At 38.6% G+C, this 7878-nt stretch overlaps 1 pseudogene; it reads left to right on the top strand.

Moving 5' to 3' along the window:
• Positions 1–1545: 1545 nt before the first annotated feature.
• LOC129539999 (nucleolar RNA helicase 2-like) lies at positions 1546–5761 on the top strand (annotated as a pseudogene).
• Positions 5762–7878: the final 2117 nt, after the last annotated feature.

The raw sequence follows: 7878 nt of genomic DNA, 5'->3' as shown, positions 1-7878 counted from the left end.
TTGAACCTTGAAACAAATCTCTGTTTGGAGTCTGGACTTAACATCAAAGAAGTCAGTGTTACTATTTGGGAAAACTCTGGAGACAATTTTCATAAAATATCTTGAGCTATTTTAGTGCAGTGCCATAGTAGTCCTAAGTTTTTCTTTACTAGTAAACTTGTTCACACAGTACACTGATGGGGTAAATCTCTTTCTAAAAATATGTTGATCACCCTCAGAGATTAATGTGATTCAGATGATTAATCTAGTTTCTATTTTAATTGCATGAAAGAGTTAAATGTTCTGGCTGAATTGTGAATAAACTCTCCACTTAATAAACACAAGGGCAGTATGCATAAGACAATCTGTATGTCTGGATCTGAATCTGTTTCATCATTTTATCTTATCCTCGGAGGAGTTATTTTATTCTCAGGCTAGGAAACTTTCACAAAGCATGGTGTCTGTGGATTAATTGAACATCTCTCCAAAGACGTAGAGAGAATCTTTTCTGCTGCAAAATGAATTCAACTCTCCAAACTGACAGTGCAGTTTCTTTCTGAGGCACTTAATTATTTACCAGATGATTGTAGTTTATAAGAAGATTCAAATTCAGGAACTGAAAGACTCACACCACCTCCGAGACCTTACTAAGATTAACATTAGTTTAAATAACAGCAAATATAATAGCTAATGTCTCTTTTGGGCTATACTGCTTGAAAAATGTATAATTTGATCAAATAAATTAGTTCCACTGAGCTTTATCTTTACAGTCTGCTGAAGGGTAAAAAATAATACATATGAATATACTTTGTGAACTATCAGTTCAGTTCAGTCGCTCAGTCATGTCCGACTCCTTGTGACCCCATGAATCACAGCACGCCAGGCCTCCCTGTCTATCACCAACTCCTGGAGTTCACACAAACTCATGTCCATCGAGTCGGTGATGCCATCCAGCCATCTCATTCTCTGTCGTCCCTGTCTCCTCCCACCCTCAATCCCTCCCAGCATCAGAGTCTTTTCCAGTGAGTCAACTCTTCGCATGAGGTGGCCAAAGTATTGGAGTTTCAGTATTAGCATCAGTCCTTCCAATGAACACCCAGGATTGATATCCTTTAGAATGAACTGGTTGGATCTCCCTGCAGTCCAAGGGACTCTCAAGAGTCTTCTCCAACACCACAGTTCAAAAGCATCAATTCTTCGGCAATCAGCTTTCTTCACAGTCCAACTCTCACATCCATACATGACCACTGGAAAAACCATAGAACTATAAATTGCTATTAATATTTGAGAGCTTATTTTCATTCATAGTGCTATTGCAATTTGTTTCTTTTTACTGAAGACTTTTTAAATGAATAATGAAAAAACGTGAATTAAGCAAGTTTTATTATTCCATAGACATCTATTAAGATATATTGAAAACCTGATCGGTAATAATATTATGTGTTTAATTTATTCCAAAGTGGGGACATCATTATATCTTTTTAATAAATATGCTACATAGTAAATGCGTTACAATTTAAGGAATAATTCCCCCAAATTTAACTTTAAATTCATGTATAAGTGTTAATGAAATCTACATATGAACAAGTGGGCCTAATTGGTAAAAAGACAGAAAATGGCAATAACTGTCAAGCTGCTGACTATCAAGTGCCACTGGACTCAGAGGGCAACAGTTATAGGGGACATGATCTGAGTGTGCAGTTGTGATCAGGGGAGCACTATCATATTTTGTGAAATGAAGAAAGAAGCCCAGAAGTTGTCACAGAAAGTGGTCATAAGGCAGGATGCCCAGTCATTACATGGAGAAATTCTATAGAAGCAAAGGGAAATCACCCTAAAAGGTTTTAGAAATGGTAATTCTGGAGTTTTCTTTGCAACTAATTTTGCTGCACATAGGTTAGACATCCCCGAGGCTGGTTGTTCAAAGTTCTCCACCAAAGGATGTGGAGTCCTACATTTGTTATTCTGGGTGAACAGGTGGAGCAAGAAGGACCAGGGTTTGCATTTGCTTTTATCAGAACAAGGAAGAATATCAGTTAGCCCAAGGGGAGCAAAAACCGGGAATTAAATGTAAGCAAATAGGTGTTTCTTCTGCAGCACAGATAATAAAACTTCTAGGGAAGATGTCATCAGGTTCTTGGACTCGTTGCCTCCCTAGGAGGCACTTGATTGGTCACTTCAAGCAGTCAGCCGAGAAGCTGATTGAGGAGAAGGGAGCCCTGGGAGCCCTGGCAGCTGCCCTGGCCCACGTTTCCAGTGCCACGTTGGTAGACCAGCACTCCTTGAGCACCTGGGATGCGGGCTTTGTGACCATGATCTTTGCAGTGCTCAATGGAAATGTCAAACGTTAGTTATGCTTGGAAAGAACCTAAAGAGCAGCTGGGTGAGGATATTGATTCCAAAGTGAAGGGAATGGTCTTTCTCAAAGGAAAGCAGGGTTTTTACTTTGATATTCCTACTGGATCAGTAAGTATAGGAAAAATGGCATGATTCAAGGCACTGGCAGCTTTCTGTGGCCACAGAGCAACCAGAGTCAGAAGGACCACGGGAGCGATATTGCAACTTCCAAGGACAGTGGGAAGGCAATTGAAGCTTCAGGGGACAGCTTGAATGCAACCGAGGTGACAGGGGACAGCGAAAAAGAAGTAGGAGCTTCAGAGGACAGCGATCAGTAGGCAGTAACAAAAGTAACAGATTCCAGAACAAAGGCCAGACGCAGTTTTAATCAAGCATTCGGACAGTCCTTTGAAGTAGAGGATTTATTAGGGAAAAATAGAACCATGTTCAGCAACATGGAACTGAACATTGCTTTTCATACAAAGTTAAAAGCACATTGTATTTCCTTCCTGACCACTTACTTGCTAGTCCCCACCTCTTTGAGAGAGATAAGCTTCATTTAAATTATTTCATCTGATTGATGATTGTCATTTATAACTTTATTGTCACTTCTGTCTCGGATATTCCTTTGGAAAAGGTGTATGAACTCATTACATATTCTAATGTATTGTCTATAGATTATAAGATAAAGTCAAGCATGTATCTCCTGATACTTTTTAATCTGGCCTGTTTTTATACTTAAGAATGTCTCCTAATAGTAGGCTTCCCTGGTGTCTCAGATAGATGGTAAAGAATCTGCCTGCAATGCAGGAGACCCATGTTCAATCCCTGAGTCGGGAAGATCCCCTGGAGAAGGAAATGGCAGTCCACTCCAGTGTTCTTGCCTGGAGAATTCTATGAACAGAGGAGCTTGAGGCTACAGTCCATGGGATCTCAAAGAGTCAGACACGACTGAGCGACTATCAGTCACTCACATAAGAGTTAATCTCCAAGTACCTATATTTCCATTGTTTACTCATTTAAATGTATTTCAAATTTTTAAAAAATGCAAATAACATTATATCAATAATTTTCATGCATTATGTACTATCAGTATCTCTGACTAGTTTGGTAGATAGATTTCTAGAAATTTCTGAATTTATTGGACCAAAGTTACGGACTTGACACAAATTGACAAATTATTTTAAGAGAAGTTTGGGCTAATTTGTGCTCTAACAGGTAAATTGTTAGAATTCTCTTTACAGTACATGGTCCCACCATTAACATGTTTCCAAATATATCCCTAATTTGTCATGCAAAACAGTGTTTTATTGTTTCAATTCACATAGCTTTTGTTATATTAGAGCCACGCTGTCCAAAACAGTAGCCACTGGCCATATAATTTAAATTTAAATTAATTAAATTTAAATAAAATTAAAAATTCAGTTTCTCAGCTGCATGTGCCATATTTCAAGTGTTCAATAACCACATCATATTAGACAGTACGGAACATCACAAAAGTTTCTGCTGCTAAAGAGGCTAGACTTTATGTTCTACATTAATTAAACTATCCATTTTCAATTGCAAATGATAGAGACACATAACTAAGAATTGTTTAAAAATAAAAATAAACTTCAAGAATGCATTAGTATATTAAACAATCCATCCCCTGCCCACCCTACACACATCCGTCAGCTCTTAAATCTTGTCTTTTTGTTATTTTTGCCCTGTTCTCCACTTGGGGCAAAAAGCATGGTTTGTAGTTTATCATTTCTGCGTAGCTAGTTCTCCAATTAAATTTTGGACTTGACTTAATCACCTAATTAATTATAGGACAATTTTAAAGGTTTATTTAAAAAGAAAAAGTTTATATTATTACATTTTCCCATCTGCAAAATAATTACACTCAGTGTATTCACACATCTTATACAGATCACTGGAATATTTTTGTTTGTTCATTGGTTTTTTTACATTTTATAAATAAATACTGTCAAATTTATAGCTAGGTACTTCGCATTTCTATTCCTTGTCTCAGTGTAGTTATTTAAAAAAATATATTTTCTAAAAACTTATGGCTAATTTCTAAGAAAATATTTTAATTTTTTGTATCTGCTTTTTACCTAGATATTTTCTGTAACTAATTTATTGCGTGTAGTAGATTCTTCAGTTTATTCTTTCGGGAGAGAGTTGGACTGTGAAGAAAGCTGAGCACTGAAGAATTGATGCTTTTGAACTGTGGTGCTGGAGAAGGCTCTTGAGAGTCCCTTGGACTGCAAGGAGATCCAACCAGTCCATTCTAAAGGAGATCAATCCTGGGTGTTCATTGGAAGGACTGATGCTAAAGCTGAAACTCCAATACTTTGGCCACCTCATGTGACGAGTTGACTCATTGGAAAAGACTCTGATGCTGGGAGGGATTGGGGGCGGGAGGAGACAGGGACGACAGAGAATGAGATGGCTGGATGGCATCACCGACTCTGTGGACATGAGTTTGAGTGAACTCCGGGAGTTGGTGATGGACAGGGAGGCCTGGCGTGCTGCAATTCATGGGGTCGCAAAGAGTCGGACACGACTGAGTGACTGAACTGAACTGAACATATAATCTAAGCATTATCTTTGAATTATATTTCATTATAATTTGATATTTATATCTAAATATATTGGTCTATCTAAGTATAATCTTTGAATTATCTGTGGACTGTTTTTCTGTTTTGTTTCAATTAGTTTTTATTATATTCGTCCTTTTTCATTCACTGTAACATTCTGACCTATTTTAAAATTTTTTATTTAAAACTTAATAATATTTCATTCAGTTTTTTACATTCTAAAATCACCTAGAAAAGATTTAATACAGATTTTAAGTGCATTTTAGAAATATCTACTTGATCGCATATGAGACAACTTAAAAATAAAGTGTTTTGGAGATATACAGTATTTTTTTAAATGTTTTGGGTTACCAAAATGTTTCTTTAGGAGAGGAGAAAAGATAAAGAAAATCTGTAATTCATAGGAAAAGAAGATAGTTTCAGTTATTTGGTCAAAGGGCGAAGCAATGAATAAACATGTAAAGTGTTCAGTGTCATTAAAAAAAAATTCGTATTGCCAAATTTTCACTTTTTTTCTCCTTGTTGGATGACTAAACAGGAAGAAGGTAGTGTTGGTAAGCCGGCATTTACTCAGCTGGCCTCAGGAGCAAGGTGGACTCAGTTGGGGGCCAGTGCTCTGAAGCTCAGCCACCTCCCGAGTAAGGGTCCCCCAGACTCCTGAGGTGCAGTCTTGAGGGGACTGCTGCCCGTGGGTGGTTTCTCCCGTATCACCCTTTCCTTCTCTTTCCGGTCCTCTCTTGGCTGCTTTAGTGAGAAGGGTCCGTGCAGATTCGTGGCTGACTTTGCCCCACGCCCAGGTCGTCAGCATCCTCAATTTCTACTTCTTCCTCTTGTATGCAGGGATTGAAGAACTAGCTTGACTTCGAATCTTCCTACTGGTCAGTCCTGACCATGGCAGAGAGAAGCAGTCTGAAATTCCTATGGGGGATGAATTTGATGGGAAAGTCGACACTAACTGCATGAACTCTTCCTGCCACTATTTAGTTGTGTTGCTTTTTTTTTTTTTAATTAAAAAACAAAACTCTTCTTAGGAGGGGGCAATATCCCAAGACACAAGGATGCTCTATTTGTACCTCTTTTTAATTTTCCTTTTTCTGCTTTGTGAACTGGAAGTCTCTGAATTGGAATAGAGGTGAAGGGGGATTAAAAAAAATCAAATATTTATTGTGTTCCAGTCTGTGCACACATTGAGCAAGCATGTAACCTCTGGTTACTCACATGGTACCTCTGCTGAGTCAGAGGAGGAGGTGGGTCTGAGTTTATTATTATTCATTTATTTTTATTTTCTTGGTTGTATCTTGGTTCATTTCGCAGTCAGCCAAAGTCCTGGGATCCTTGAGAAGGGGCAGGTAATATAAGAGTGTCCAGAATTTGTTATTGTCATTTTTGAAGCCATTGAATTTGTCTTAACACACAGCATGAAAAATTACATAAGTCCAAGGACATATTTCTCAGTACCCACACACAGTTGAAAGTCCAGTAGGAGAATACTGCCTCTTCTTGGGTGTATTATCCATTTCTATCTTCAGTGTACTTTGCAGATAGATTCTACTTTAACATATCCTGTCTAGTATATTTTGGGGCTTCCCTGGTGGCTCAGATGTAATGAATCTGCCTGCAAGGCAGGAGACCCAGTATCAGTTCCTGGGTCAGGAATATTCCCTAGAAAAGGGAATGGCTACACACTTCAGTATTCTTGCCTGGAGAATCCCATGTACAGAGGAGCTTGGTGGGCTTCATGGGGTTGCAAAGAGTCGGACAAAACTGAGGGACTAACATTTTCACTTTTTTCTTTTTCAATATATTTTAATGAAGTGAGAGAAACATCATCTGCCATGATAAATAGAAGTCTTCTTTACTATGTTGAGTATCACAGAGAATTGGTAGAAACTGTTATTGATTTGAGGCACGTGTTTTCTTAGTATGTGATTCATTTCAGTTTTTCAGATAAACTCTAAAGCAGGATGAGAGACCAAATAGTAATGGAACAGAAATCATCATATTTTTATAGCACCTAAAGTCAATGTGTTTCAAAAACTTACAATTACTCAAGCAGCTTAATTTGATTGGCACAGATGATAAAACAGGAACAGCATGGAGACTTGGAACATGCTCCTGCTGCTACTGCTAAGTCGCTTCAGTCGTGTCCGACTCTGTGTGATGCCATAGACGGCAGCCGACCAGGCTCCGCCATCCCTGGGATTCTCCAGGCAAGAACACTGGAGTGGGTTGCCATTTCCTTCTCCAATGTGTGAAAGTGAAAAGTGAAAGTGAAGTCGCTCAGTCGTATCCGACTCGTAGCGACCCCATGGACTGCAGCCCACCAGGCTCCTCTGTCCATGCTATTTTCTAGGCAAGAGTACTGGAGTGGCTTGCCATTGCCTTCTCCGAAAACATGCTCCTAGATTTGATTTATTCAACAAATATTTATTGTGTTTCAGGTCATGTCCTCATCACTGAAGATAAAATGGTGAAAAGGACACATGGTTTCTGCCCTTTCAGGGTATATGTCTTAGAAGAGACTGAAAGAACAAAACTATGCAGAAACAAATTTAGTAAATAAAGGTCAGTTGAATAAAAGCCTTATCAGGTTGCATCCAGTACAATGAATTCTTTAAAATAGCTAAAGAAAATAATAAACAGGAACCTATTTCAGATGAGATGGATAGGGAAATCTTCCTCAAGGAAGCCACATTTAAACTGAAAGCCAAACTATGAATAGTAGAAGTAGCTAAATGACCGGTAGACAGAATCCTTCAAGTCATACATAACAGCCCAGAGGAAGGAAATTTAAAAAAAAAAGCAACTCGATGTGTCTGAGGTTCAGAAAGATAGCTAGTGTGGCTGAAGAGTTGTGATCAGATAGGCGTGAGGCAGGAGGTGGGGTTAGTGAAGTAGGCAGGCACCAGGCCCTGCCCATACTGTAGGCCACAGTAAGATGGGCAGTGGTTAACAAGAGTAAGGAAACCTTGGAAGG

The sequence above is a fragment of the Moschus berezovskii genome, chromosome 11, assembly GCF_049115385.1.
Source record: "Moschus berezovskii isolate FMDL1 chromosome 11, NW_MosBer_1.0, whole genome shotgun sequence".
Taxonomy (NCBI): Eukaryota; Metazoa; Chordata; class Mammalia; order Artiodactyla; family Moschidae; genus Moschus; species Moschus berezovskii.
This window is presented reverse-complemented; position numbering and strand designations above follow the sequence as displayed.